Raw genomic sequence first — 15,900 nt, forward strand, 5'->3', positions numbered from 1 at the left:
GAAAAACGATATTGATAAATGTTTTTTTTTTTTTCTTTTTTCACCCAATTTGGAATGCCCAATTTGCTTTTAAGTCCTTGTGGTCACGTAGTGATTCGACGAATCCCAGCTGCCTCCGTGTCTGAGACCACCAACCTGCGCATCTTATCACGTGGCTTGTTGAGTGCGTTGCCACAGAGACATAGCGTGCATGGAGGCTTCATGTCATCCATTGCGGCATCCACGCTCAACTCACCACGCGCCCCACCGAGAACGAACCACATTATAGCGACCACGAGGAGGTTACCCCATGTGACTCTAACCTCCCTAGCAACCAGGCCAATTTGGTTGCTTAGGAGACCTGGCTGGAGTCACTCAGCACACCCTGGGATTCAAACTAGCGAACTAGTGAACTCCAGGGGTGGTATCCAGTGTCTTTTACCACTGAGCTACCCAGGCCCCAACTAAATTGATAATTAAAACTTTATTGGGGAGGGTCACATGACGCCATGCAAGAAGCAGACGTGTGAGTGACGAGCTCTGCGCACTTTGCCCAAATCTTTTATTATTTTCATGTTATAATCTGGTGAAATTTGATACACCCAGTTACACATTTGCTCTTTTAGGCAAAACATGGCAAAGAAGTAAAAATCCTCGGGCTCTGGAGACATTAAAAGACACTTACGTGTTCAGGATGAAAGCCCCGACAGGCCTACAGACCAGGGACTCCATTTGGATGGCGCTGCAGGAGAGGAGATCCAGCGTCAGTTGTCCAACATGTCGGTGATGCTGACGAAGATTCTTGCTGACTTGGAGGATCTCGCTGTAATACGTCGATTGATTATGGCGATGAAAATAAAATTCTCTGAGTTAGTTACAAGAGTGACTGATGTTGAGAGACTAATCAATTGTCTGGAGTCTTCAGAGAGGGAATTAACCGCTAATCCGCCCACGACCAAAGTTGATTTGGAACATTTCCTTGAAAAGCTTGAAGATCTTGAGAATAGAAGCCGCAGGAATAACGTTCGAATTGTTGGAATTCCTGAGCATGAGGAGGGCAGAGGTATGGTGAAATTCCTAGATGAGCTTTTCCCGAGTGTGCTCGACATAACAGGCCATAAACTGGAAATCGAGCGAGCTCACAGAGTCCCAGCTCACAGATTTGCTGAGGGAGACAGGCCTATTGATATAGGTTGGTGATATCAATCCTGGCCAAATTTCTGAGATCATCCGATAAAGATCTTGTGTTGTGCCAGGCGAGGAGCAAAGGGAAGCTTTCTTGGAAGAACCATAATATTTTCTTGTTCCCGGACTTTGCGAGTTCGACAAGAGAGAAACGCGATCGGTTCAAGGAATGTAAGAAACTCTTACATCAGCGAAAGATCACTTTTGCTCTGATGTTTCCGGCCAAACTGAGAATAGAAACTAAGGACGGTCACAAAGTATTTACATGTCCAAATCAGGCAATGTCTTTTATAGAATCAGTGGGTGAGTAATCCATTGGGTGTTTCTCATGTGAGTGGGTTGACTCACTGTATTTACTCTGGCTTTTGAGGAAGCTGAGTGTCATTTTGGTTTCTTTTTCTTTTTGCGTTGGCTCCACCAAGCGGCTGGAGTTTGTTTTGTGAATAACACTTTTCCTTAAATAAACGTTTGCATTGACGGAAGATTACATTTGCATTGAAGTTCCCGGCCAGTTTGAGTGTGGACACTACGGATGACCGCAAAATATCTACATGGGGGCTCGTGGGCGTTCATGGACCTTTTGTGTTTAGATGGATTGTCGCTGGTTGGCTCTTTCGTGCGTGGAGTTAATGCGCACGTTTTTCTTTTTTCTGTTTGTTTTGTTCGGGGGGTTTGATTGTTTCACTAATGGGGAATGTGGTCTGTATAATTTTGTTTTTGACACAATTTATTTTTTCTACTATATCAAAATGTCAAATGTTAATATGAGTGTACTATCTCTCTCCACATGGAATGTAAATGTGTTGGGGCACCCCATAAAAAGAAGGAAGGTTATTACTTTTCTTAAACGTAAGAAATATGATATTGTGTTTCTTCAAGAAACACATCTCTCCCTGCAGGAAGCTGAAAAATTTGGGAAGATATGGGGTGGACATGTTTTCTTTAGTGCTGGCTCAAGTAAGAGCAAGGGAGTCATTATATTGATTAATAAACATCTACAATTCAAATGTCTCAAACAGACTAAAGATAATTTAGGGAGAGTCATTATTGTTTTAGCTGAAATTCAGGGGCAAAGGTTGATTTGGGCTAATATTTACACACCTAACGCTGATGATCAGGGTTTTTGTATAGATCTTGAAGGGATGTTGCATGCCGCTGGCACCCCTCATGATATAATATTGGGAGGAGACTTTAATCTTTTGATGGACCCTATCCTTGATCATAGTGAAGCAAAAGTGTGCAAGCCCCATATAGCAACATTGACGCTTCACAGGATGTGTAAAAATCTTGGTCTTGCAGATATCTGGCGACTTTTGAACCCATCTGGTAGGGACTGTACTTTTTTTTCATCAGTTCATAAGATTTATTCTAAAATAGATTTTTTTTTTTATATCTAAGTCCCTCATTTCATCTGTTGTTGATTGCTCAATTAGAAATATCTTAGTCTCAGATCATGCCCTGGTGAGTTTAGAGATGTTGCCACATACAGAGAAAAAAATCATATAGTTGGTGCTTTAATGTATCCCTTTTGCAAAATTCTGATTTCCAACAAACGTTTAAGACTGAAATCAATGTTTATATGGAGACCAACTGGTCCTTAGTATCCTCTGTGGGCGTGGCTTGGGAGGCACTTAAGGCTGTTCTTAGGGGTCGGATCATACAGTATGCCTCATTCACCAAAAAATCCAAAGCACGAGAACTAGTGGAATTGGAAGAGAATATTAAAAGTGCCGAGGCACAGCTGAAGCACCAAATGTCATCTGATGGCCTCAGAGAATTGACTCATTTGAAATATAGATATAATACTATTTTGTCGCGGAAAATGGAGTTTTGGTTGTTCAGGGCAAGACAGTCATATTTTGAGTCAGGGGACAAAGCAGGGAAGCTTTTGGCTAGATATATAAAGCAGAGAGAGTCTTTTTCTACCATTCCTTCAGTGAAATCTGCTGGTGGTGAAATATTTACCTCGGCCATTGATATTAATAGTGCTTTTATAGAATTCTATCTTGATCGCTATAGTTCCACGTCTTCATCTACTGATGAAGACATTAGAAACTTTGTGGAACCATTAGAACTCCCTAAATTGACGACTGAGCAAAAAAATTCTCTTGACTCTGAGATAACCTTGGAGGAGCTTGATGAGGTAATTAAGGCCTTGCCTATAGGCAAGGCTCCAGGGCCAGACAGTTTTGACGCTGTATTTTTTAGATCCTATTCTACAGAATTGGCTCCACTTTTGTTAGAAGTTTATACTGAATCATTAAAGAATGGAAAACTTCCACCAACCATGACACAAGCCCGGATCAGTCTGATCATTAAAAAGGACAAAGATCCAAGTGAGTGTAAGAGTTACCGTCCAATTTCCCAATTTTATCGAAAGTTTTGGCTAACCGATTAAGTAAAGTTATGACATCTCTTATACATATAGATCAGGTGGGTTTATTCGGGGTCACAGCTCTTCTGATAACATTAGGCGTCTCAACAATATCATGTGGTCAGTGGCGAATGATCAGACTCCAGTCGCTGCCATCTCACTTAACGCCGAAAAGGCATTTGATATGGTAGAATGGGATTATCTTTTTAAGGTTTTGGAAATATACAGGTTCGGGAATACATTTATTGGATGGATTAAGTTACTTTATAGACACCCAGTAGCGGCAGTAGAAACAAATGGATTAATTTCAGATTATTTTACTCTGGATAGGGGCACCCGGCAGGGTTGCCCTCTTTCCCAATTATTGTTCTGTCTTGCCCTGGAACCATTAGCAACCACGATAAGAAAGGAGGATAATTTTCCAGGGGTGGTGGCGGGAGGCATGGCGCATAAACTCTTGCTTTACGCAGATTATATTTTATTATTTGTCTCTGACCCCAGTAGATCTATGCCTTGCCTCTACAGAATTATTAATTTCTTTTCTAAGATTTCAGGATATAGAGTCAATTGGTCTAAATCCGAAGCTTTGGCTCTGACAGCATACTGCCCAGAAACGGCTTTCCAGCCGGGCACTTTCCAGTGGCCCAAACAGGGCTTTAAGTATTTGGGTATTTTATTTCTAGCTAATTTGTTTGATTTAGTTAGAGTTCATCTTGACCCCTTAATAAAACAGTTTTTGAGCGATGTGGGCAGGTGGGCTTCATTACATTTATCTATGATTGGGAAGGTTAATGTTATTAAAATGAATTGTGTTCCAAAAATCTATTACTTGCTGCAGTCTCTCCCTGTAGATGTCCCCTTCTCTTTTTTCAAGCAATTTGATAGCATAGCAAAGTCCTTCATTTGGAATGGTAAGCGTCCCAAATTACATTTCAATAAGTTACATAGGCCGATTGACAAAGGTGGGCTAGGCCTACCCAAAATTTTATTTTATTATTATGCTTTCGGTCTCAGACATTTGGCTCGTTGGTCGCTTCCACCTGAGAGAGCCTCTCCCTGGTTTTGTATAGAACAGGAATTTCTTGCCCCTATTTCACCACTGCAGAGCCTTTCTATCAAATTAATCGGAGAAGCTAAGTTACATCCCGTTATCTCGCACTTGAACTCGGTATGGACAAAAGTGTCCAGACTGTTTAATTCGGACATTTTTTTAAATGTTGCCTCGAGCATATGGATGAACCCCAAATTATGCATCAACAAGTCCCCTTTTTGCTGGTCAGAGTGGATTGGGAGGGGGGTTACTACACTCGGTGACCTATATGAGAATGGAGTGTTGAGATCCTTTCAAACTTTGGTTCAACTTTTTGGGATTCCTAGATCTCAGTTCTATAAGTATTTACAGCTGCGCCACCTGCTCTGTACTGTTTTTGGGAGTGGTTTACACCCCCCTAAAGCGGCAGATACTCTGGGAGTGGTGATTACTTTTTTTGGAAAAAGTCATGAGGCATCAGTGTATTACTCCCTACTAATTCAGAGTCTGGGGGACAGAACTTCAACTCAGATTTGATTCTGTATATGTGTGTTCTGCTATTTATATTTAATGGTTGAATCAATAAAAAAATGTTAATCGGCAAAAAAAAAAAAACGTTATTAACTTCAAAAAATCTCTTCCTGCCAGCACTCGATGCATCAGTGACATAATCGCAATGACCAAAGTCAGAAGCGCACACTTTGTATACTACAGACGAATGAACGTCACGCGAGAGTTAGATAATTTCAAACAGCGAATCCAGCAATGGCCGGACTCAACGATTTAAAGTTAAAAACTTTTTAATTATCGATTTGTTTCTTACACCAACCTTTTGGGTGGACTAAACCTTTAATGCATTATCTATCTATTTTATCATCCTTGTGTGTCCACATGTAAAGATGAGAAATGTAGTTTTGTTGCAAATGCTTGTTGCTGCATTAACCAGCTAAATTAGTCTAATTTTCTGCAAGTTTTATCGTTACTCATCATTTACAGTACAAAAAATGCATACAAACTAAACTGCACAGTCAAAATCCTCAAGTAAAACCGAATTATTACCAATCACAATTTGTTTCCACCATGATTTTTTTAACTGACACATCCCCAACTCGGAAAGTCTCAGAGTTTCCCACTCATAATTACGACTTTGTGGTGGTGTTCATGTGCGTTCAGCTCATAAGTGCAATCATTCCGACATGACTTGAACACACCAGACGGTGTGACTGTGTGAGGAACACTGGCAGAGTCGGTCCTCATTTTCACCTCACAATATTGGTAAGATAGAATTATTTTTTGATTCATGATTGTTGGTACACCTAAATTACTAAAATTAAATCATCTTCTATCTTAGAAATAAACTGTCGCTGGAGCTTAATTAATATGTACACACTTGATATGCACGTCTATATAACATGTTAGCTCACTATCAAATAATTTTTTACATGGATGCTAGGTGGAGAAATATCTTTGTCCATTTATTATGCTATTCCTGTGAGTGGCTCTCCCTCAGTATCTTTAAATGCGCAAGCCATGTCGAAAAACAATATTATATAAACATAAAATGATCTATTTTTATGAGCTACGTCTTACTTATAGCTGAACCATACACTATGCATCTCAGCCACAGCGACCACCATTTAAAAGGTCTAAAAATTACAGTCTATTATTGAGCTTGTCTATACTCATTTTAATCAATATATCGAATTATTCTTTGAATTTGTGGTAGGGACAGAGATCTTCTATACTGAGATAAAAAAAAAAAACTCCATGTTTTTACAATAGGAGAGAACGTAACGGTCAACTAGCGTGTTACAACAGTAAGTCACCGTTTGTGGATTCCATACAAATGAATGGGGACAGCCATAAACTGACTCTTATAAAACGTTGAAAACACCACACATAATTCATTCCAAAAGGATTGTTTAATTGTAAAACCTGTTGAAGATTGGAGGTCAGGCAGTCAATTCATTAAGTGATGAACTGTTTCCTCATAAAAGCAGTTTATTCAGCACACTGAAGCATCTCCTCAATAGACATTGGCCTCTTGAACAGCCTCTTGTTTCCTCACCAGTGTACCCCCCCATTGAACGTCTGTGGGGCCGCCGCCTTATGCTATTTTATGCTAACCTTGTAAGCTCCCCCTTCAGACGGGCTCTGGTAAAGATTCTTGGGGAATTGTGTGTGCGTAATTATTCAATTTAAAAAGGGAAGACAGTCCTGTGTTTTCGTGTCTCCCAGCATTTTTTTCTGCATCCCTAAATGCTTTTCACTATCACCGTGATACCGTCATATTTCCCCGCATTAATTTTGTTAATGCATTAGAGCTGCTGAGTGCCGTTGCAGTGACACGGTCAGAGATGTAGTGTTTTAATGAATGTAGTACGGAGCAGAAACAGCAAAGCGAGTTACAGCAGTGAATTGAGCTGAGAAAGAACATGAGGCAACAGTGAACTTTTTCAAGCATTGGGCATCTCCAGCACTAAAGCTCAGCTAAATCACGTAAACAATGTTTCTGATGTTTGTGGTCAGGTAAGAAAAGGCGCCCTGTAGTTTTGACAGAGAAACCCAAGAGAAAAGAGATAATAGTGTGATAAAGATACTATCAATTTGTGATTAAAGTGAAGTGAATGAGGCCAATTTTTTGAGGGTTTAAAGACAGAAATGTGAAGCTTATAGTTTTATAAAAGCACTTCAATTCATTTAAGGACATTTCTTTTTTTTTTTCTCATGTAGCTCTATTCCATACAATGACAGCTGTCAAGCTCCAAAATGGCAAGAAAATGTACCATAAAAGTTGTCCATACAACATGTGCACTATATCCCAAGTTCCTTCTGAAGCCAAATGATAGCTTTGTGTGAGGAACAGAAAAAAATAGCTCTGAAATCTCATCTGAGTTCACATTCAGATTCAGAAACAGCAAGTCAGCATGTTGAATGTGTACAATAGATAATAAAATTTGAGAACGGCAGAGGAGGGCAAACATTTTTGTGAATAATGACTTAACTTTCGGTCTGTTCCCCACTTAAATCTATCGTATGGCCTTGATAGCCGTGTTGACCATGAACTGTCATTGTATGGAAAAAAAGCTGCATAAATGTTCTTCAAAAATACTACTTTTGTGTCTCACAGAAAAAATAACATGGGTTTGGAACGATATAAGAGTAAATATTATATATATATATATATATATATATATATACACTACTGTGCAAAAGTCACAAAAACATTTGTCTTAAGATGGTTATTTATATCTTCAGCTTAAGTGTGTCAATAGGGAATATAAATGTTGGACTCCCAAACATTTCTTTTGCAAATAGAATAGAACAGAAGAACAGAGAGCCCTGCAACAGATGACATGGCCCTCACAGAGCCCCCCACTGAACATCGAGTCAGTCTGGGATTACAAGAAGAGACAGAAGCAACATCTTATCTGCCAACAACCAAGAAAAACTGTGTCCAGGTGTATCTGGGAGAATTGGTGCTGTTTTGAAGGCAAAGGTGGTCACACCAAATATTGATTTAGCTTTTTTCTATGTTTACTGGACTTTATATGACATTAATTGATAAATTTTAAATTTATGGCATTATTTTTGAAGACATCCTTACTATGCAAAATTTTTCCCAAGTGCCTAAAACTGTTGTACAGTACTGAATATATATACTGTATATATGCTGTGTATGTATATTCACAAATGTCAACATTTAACATTTTGGGTGAACTATTTCCTTAAATGTAGCCTTGTATAGAATGAAGAAAAGCGTTAACCTTAGTTAGATCTCCTTGTGGTAACATCTTAATTAAATGGTTTAATTAAACTCAAAAATATTACTTAACATCATAGAAGAAACAAGAAATCATTAAGTTACACAAACAAAACTACTTTGAAAGGTTAGATCAGGTAAAAAAGCAAGGTAACAATTGCAGATTACCACTTTTTACATTGTACAATTGATAAGTGTATCACAAGAAAATGCTCTGCGTGATAATGGAAGGCCTGACCTGATTACAGTTGATCTTTTTGCCCCTGACCCTGATAAGTTATTAACATGCTATGGTCCACTTCCTCAGTCCTGTAAGTATTATACAGGTATACATGAATGTATCAGACTACTTGGGTTGAGTGAGCTTGTCATTTTTGTCATTGTTGAATTGCACAAGTCTCGGACTTAATTTGTTTGGCCTTTGTGTTCCAACTAGAACGAGCACCTAAAACACTTCTGTGATTTGACGGGTCACAAGACTTGACCAGAGGAAATGAGCTGGGAACACAAGCCTGTGAAGATCCTATCAAAGGGTGGGAAAGAGCTAGCGCTGTTTAGCATCCCACCACTTCAAAGAGCACAGCCTTACTATTCATCACAAATCTAAAAATCAAGTACACATAAGCAATGTCTTCTCTGCCACCCTCACCCAATCTCTTGATGGGACACACAGGCAAGCTATAAGAGTTTAATTTTCTGAAATACACTCTTTTGAAAAATGGTTTCTTCAGCCCTGGACAGCAAAATCTGCTTCATGGGGTTTAGCCTGTCTGAAAGCATGTGGTAAGCCTTGTGGAATGTTTTAAATGACTCCCAGATGCGGGCAGTGAACGTGGTTAACCCTTTAGCATCAATAGGCAGAGGAAGCAGGTTTATGGGATGTCATGTGCTTTGGTGTCCCCATTGTTTTCCTGGCCAACCGTGGGAGATATATGCAAATCAGAACGATTCAGTGGCATCACTGTGCATGTTTTAAAAATTTCATGTCATCCATCATGTGTGTTCATTTTAGATATTGCCTATTATTTATATGCGCAAAAATAATATACTTCTTTATAGTATGTCATAATTGGTGTAATTGTCTGTTCCAAGTCTTTGAAATCTCTCATCCCATATCATCCCATATCAATCAATCATACTTACAAATGCACATCCAGTCAACTTAATACTTAACAGTTGATGTAGAAGCATGTTATTGTTATTGATTTTATGACAATAATCAATCCTGTTTTATTACACTATTTATGCGTTTTATTAGCTTTCAAACATGTCTACAGTTGTCTTATTGGAGTATCAACACTTTTACTGTGTGACGACTAGAACTCAAGTACAATCGTTGGTGCCTTTGGTTTAGAGAGCAGAAGTCCCGTGTTTGTGAATCAACTGCTTGGGAGGGCGATCATATCGAAATGACTGATATCCTTTAAAGAAATGAACTCGAGTGCCCTTTCTCTTGCCAACCCTCCACCCCCTCTCTCTTCTGTACTCATTCGCCTGCCAGAACAAAGCCCTGGAATGAAGCCCATTAGGCAGAATGATAACAATAGACAGAACTAAGTGAGTGGGGAAAGAGTAAAGAAAAAAAGATATAATGTAGGTCAGAGGTACTACCATAAGACAGGACAAGTAGAATTTCTCAGAGGTATTTCGAGGAGAGTAGTCGGGGGAGGGGAGGTGCAGAGCAGTATTGTTTCTATGTTGAGATTTCTGTAATTCTATATGTCAATATTTTCAATTTTGGGTGAACTATTCCTTTAAAAGTAGCCTTGTATAGACTGAAAAATTTGGTAACATCTAAATAAAAATGGTTTAATTAAACTCTCTCTAAAATCAACAAAAAAACATTAAGTTACACCAACAAACTTTTAAAGGTTAGATCAGGTAAAAAAGCAAGGAAACAGTTGCAGATTACCACTTTTTACAGTGAACAACTGATAAGTGTATCACAAGGAAATGCTCTGCATGATAATGGAAGACCTGACCTGATTACAGTTGATCTTTTTGCCCCTGACCCTGATGAGTTATTAACATCAGGGTCGGGGCAATTATATAGAAATGACTGATATCCTTATAAGAAATGAACTCGAGTGCCCTTTCTCCTGTACTGTCAATGTGCTTTTCAAAACACATATTGTTTCAAACAACTTTAAAGAAACTTTAAATGCCTTTATACCCTAGTTAGCAAGCCAAAGATGACTGGGAAAAAAGGTGTGGTCACACTAGGCATTGAGCATGCAAAATTACTACGGAACCAGCAAACAAATATCCGTAACAGGATATGATGTCACAAGAAAGGATTTCTGTTTGCAATAAATAATAAATCACAAATAATAATACAAGTGTGAGTTTTTTCAAAGGTTTTTAGGTTAGACAAGAAAGAAAAATCTTGGGAGGAACCAAGACTGTCTATATACCAAATATAAACTAGCTACATAATATTTACTGTAAAAAATGACTATGCCTTTTAGTTATCACTGCTTAAAATGTAGAGTTAGAATAACCGCCCTGGATTGATCTAGTTGAGATAACTCAATTATCCAAGTTTTTGTTGGCTGAACTGAAAGTTATTGAACTTTTCAGCTGAAATCAAAAATATTTGTCAAGAGAACTACACACATCACACTCACCTATTCGTATTCCCAGTATGCACTGCAGCATGAATACATTATGCAAATTGTAGTGTTACTTTCTTGCTTTTTATATTTACTGTTTGCTGATTTTATTTATGCTGTTGGTTGTGTTTGTTGTCACCTTTAGTTATTTGTCAAGTAGCAATAATTCAAAGCTCATCTTTTTACTGATTTGTTTGATGATTGTCACCATCATTGTGATTTGCATGTAAAGTGTTGAGCATCATGCATGTGTTATTAGTTTAAGTTTGAATATGATAGAGGGATCATCTAGCCATTGATTGTCAAATGGCAGTTTAATTTCCTTCTGATAATGGGATAAAACTAACTATTCATGTTTATCAATAATTTTAAATGCAAAATTCTATATTCGGTTTGAATTGGATAAGAATTCAGGTGATTGAAGTCAAGACATTAAGCTCATTTAACAGGCTATCTTGATTTGTCAACTTTATGTTCTGTTTAAATTTTCCCTTTTAAGTTGACACAACTTAAATTCAGGGCAGGACAAACACTTACATTTTTAGGTTGAAACAACAATATTTTTTGCAGTGTAATACTCAAATATTTTTAAAATAAATGTGATAATGATTAAATTGTGTGTGTGGAGTGTGAACCTTTTCACCATTGTTTCCAGTGAAGACAATAAAGTAGAGAAGCTCAACAGGCATAACAGGAAACATAAAGGATAGCATAATTTCCCTTGCAGAAATGCCATTCACCAACAACAGAGCCAGGCCAGCTTCCATTGCAAGTCCTGGGCATGAGGAAATCCAAGGACCTTCCGTTAGGGTTAGTCCTCCCAAAAATGACAATCAGTAAATTAACTGCTCTAGACAATCAACCTGGTAAAACTTACAGGTTCCCATTTCCCTACCTCATGTGAATGCCTCCAAACATCCTCATCTCCCAGTTCTAACCTGTACTTTGCAGTGCCCTGAAGTTAAGCTTTCTGCTCCCGCATCATACAAGGTCAGATGGCTTATACCATTAACAGCATTCTTGACTCTTGCCACATTCAAGCAAGGATTATTACTTGATAGACTGAGAGGATTACAGGCCAATGGAATAGTCATAAGTCCCAGCTTGAACCTTAATTTGACTGCAGACTTTTAATTCAATGCAGACGGCACCCCAGATACTTGTTTTGTTCTGGATTAATCATGGTTATCATTATGTGCTCCTGTGTTTATTTTAGTAGTAGCAGTTGTATTCAGCCCTATTTAACTTTCACTCTTTGGTTTGTTTTCTGCTCTGTCTCTTCACCCCTGTGTGCCTCTAAATTCAAACTTTTGATATTGCAAGAGAAGATTCATGATGTTTGTTTTATTTAACGCATGTCATTGTCTTCACCCTAGCCTACCAAGAAGTTAATTGCCCAGTTTCTAAACCCAAAGACCTCCTAAAACGACGATCCTGTGTAATATGTGAGGTGCAGTTATGTAATTCTTCATTTTGTATTCTTTACTCTCAGTCATTGAGAGAACAGTGAGTTGTTATTCAGTTTGTTCATGACAACACAACTTATTCTTGAAACAAAGAAAATAACATTTAAATGAAGCTTACATTAGTAATATCTTTAAAAATATATATTTTGCGATAAAATAATCCTAATAAAGATAATTATATATCTCTCAATGCTTCCAGCAATGCAAATGATACAGTAGGTATCATTTGATGGGCAGAAAGCACTCAATCCATCCTTTCTTCTCAGGGAAACTAATCTGTTGAAATATATCCCCATTAGACACAGTACTGCTCAGAGGCAGTGAGTGAATGGCACCATGAGTCGATAGAGAGGACTGCGCCGTGTGATGACAGGGATAATGAGGGTGATGAAAGTGCAGACAGGGCACACATGAAAGACAGACAAATGAATTATTCACCTCACCTACCTCTTCCTATCTTGTATTCTTCATGTGCTCTTTAAATGCTCTTTACATCCACTGACCCACATTCACAATGAAAAGTTATATTTTCAGCAGTGCGCTGTTGTTACTGACCTGATTCTTATTTATTTGACTCTTATTTGGTCTGATTCTGACTTTTTGTGAACAATCAACAAAAGAAGCTTTTCCTCCCTGCAGATGCATCTCCTTCTGATCCATCTCTTTCAAAAAACAGACATTTCAAATAGCATAACTTTATTCCTTTTTGAAAATTTACCAAAACCCTTATATAAAGCCTGACCAATGAGAAAGAACCTCTTATAAACTTACAAATATCAGGCATGAAATAACTGAGGATAAGTGAAGGATATATAGTAGCCCATTGAGGTAATAATTCTGTGTATATTACTTAAAACACATGCTCCAAATCAGCACAGCAACCACAAAAGGCAAAACAGTAACAGTTGCCTGCTCAAATTGGGGCGTAACAAGGCCTCTCTGCGTGAACACAGACACACATTCACAAGCTCAATAAACCCGAACAACTCTGTAAACTGCAATTAAAATCCGGAGCACTAATTAGGTGGAAATGACTGCTTGTTAAAAGAGAGTTTAGGAAGTGGACTCAACATGGATGGCAATAGACATTTCAACCTGCAATAGCCATTTCATTTACCCCTGTACAGCTCTGGAAAAAATGAAGAGACCACTGCAAAATTATCAGTTTCTCTGGATTTAGATTTTCTACAGTAGGTATAACTCTGAGGATTGTTTTCTCCAGCAGGACAATGCTCCATGCCACACAGCCAGGTCAATCAAGGTGTGGATGGAGGACCACCGGATCAAGAACCTGTCATGGCCAGTCCAATCTCCAGACCTGAACCCCATTGAAAACCTCTGGTATGTGATCAAGAGGAAGATGGATGGCCACAAGCCATCAAACAAATCCGAGCTGCTTGAATTTTTGTGCCAGGAGTGGCATAAAGTCACCCAACAGCAATGTGAAAGACTGGTAGAGATCATGTCAAGACGCATGCAAGCTGTGATTGAAAATCAGGGTTATTCCACCAATTATTGATTTCTGAACTCTTCCTAAGTTAAAACATTAGTATTGGGTTGTTTAAAAATGAATATGAAACTTGTTTTCTTTGCATTATTCGAGGTCTGAAAACTGCTTTATCTTGTTGTTATTTTGACCAGTTGTCATTTTCTGCAAATAAATGCTCTAAATTACAATATTTTTATTTGGAATTTGGGAAAAATGTTGTCAGTACTTTATAGAATAAAACAAAAATGTTCATTTTACTCAAACACATACCTATAAATAGTAAATCCAGAGAAACTGATCATTTTGCAGTGGTCTCTTAATTTCTTCCAGAGCTGCAGCCTTACCTTCTGTCAGTTTCCAACATAAAGGTTTCTTTACAGATTAACTACAACACTTTACAACCATGCCAATATGAATTCTAGGCACTTGGTGAGATGTTCTTTTAATGCTTGTCTTGTTTAAAAGTTTGAGTGTGACAAGGATAATCTGCTGATCCCTTTTTAATTAGTTATTGATCACAGCACTGAGCCTTGAATGAGCAGACAAGAACGAGGGCCTTGGACTGCCTCAATTACAGTGCAGAAAGATAATTGTTTTTGCCCATATTATATTGTCTTTTGTGTTCATGCATATGTCCTCATGTGTTAATCAGTGTTGGGTGCATCCAATTACAAAGTAATTAGTTACTGTAATCTAATTACTTTTTAGTAAAATAATAATAATAATAATGTAACAAAATACATTTTAAATTCTTGTAATCAGATTATAGTTATTGACTTTCAATGTAAGTAATTACTTTAAAGTACATGCGCAAAATAAAATGTACTGTATAATAAATGTCAAATATGAATTCAGCAGTTAGTATCTGTTAGTGTTTCTTTGACAGCTGAAGTGTGTGCGACAATGAATGAGGAAATATAGACAAATATAAACAAAACACTTTTCAAGGAAAAGTGATTTTCTAGTATTTTCTAAAGTGATTTAGAAAATAATTAGTAATATGTTTATTTTTTATAGAAAAGAATCAGTAAAGTAATCTGATTACATTTAAAAGAAGTAATTTGTAATGGATTACTTGTTTTGAGTAATTTACCCAACACCCGTGTTAATGTGTATGAGTAAAACATTAAAGTTAAGAGACTATTTTCACAAATACACAGTAAATACATGACAGCTATGACAAGACAATACGGTGCACTAACAATAGTACTATGGTATTACCATGTTTTTTTAGACCATGGTATTTTTGGAGTACCATGTAAATACTAATGTATATTTCAAATTCCATAGTAATGTCATGTGATTCTATCAATGTATCATGATGGAATGTATCACAATGTACTTTGTAAGGGAATGACAACTTTTGCCCCACTTCTACACAATTAAACACCAAGTTCATGCAGGTCATATGATCCGAAGGGCATGGACGAAGATGGGGTAAATTCTGTATATATTAACCATTAACCATATCAAAGTACTATATTATTGCAATGTGATGCCATCACTACAGTCACAGTACGTTTATGTAAGAGAATGACAATACTAAGTTCCACTTATTCACAAATAAACACCAAGTTCACTATATAGTGTCATGTTCAGAGAGGCTCAGAACCTAAACGCAAAATAAAAAAATAATGGTTTATTTCATTAGGGTGACCATACGTCCTCTTTTTCCTGGATATTTCCCCTTTTTTCGGACCTTAAAAAAGCGTCCGGCTGGGATTTCTAAATTTGCGAAAATGTCCGGGATTTGGCTTTAGTTGCATTATGATGTGCATCTGGTCTAATACTTCATTGTGTGTGCGCGCATATTTGCATTGCTTTAACCCCTCTTTGTAAGTCCTGCCTTCTCGCACACCAATTGGTCAATTATAAGAGGCTTGCAGCAACTATTGGCCAAATTCCTGCCTGTCAATCTCTCCATGAATGCGTGAAGCGCTGTTGTGTTTGGCATCAAACAGTTGCTTGACAGTAGCAGCAAATGATAGCTGAGTGGAAACAA

Source organism: Myxocyprinus asiaticus, chromosome 14, assembly GCF_019703515.2.
Source record: "Myxocyprinus asiaticus isolate MX2 ecotype Aquarium Trade chromosome 14, UBuf_Myxa_2, whole genome shotgun sequence".
NCBI classification, from domain to species: domain Eukaryota; kingdom Metazoa; phylum Chordata; class Actinopteri; order Cypriniformes; family Catostomidae; genus Myxocyprinus; species Myxocyprinus asiaticus.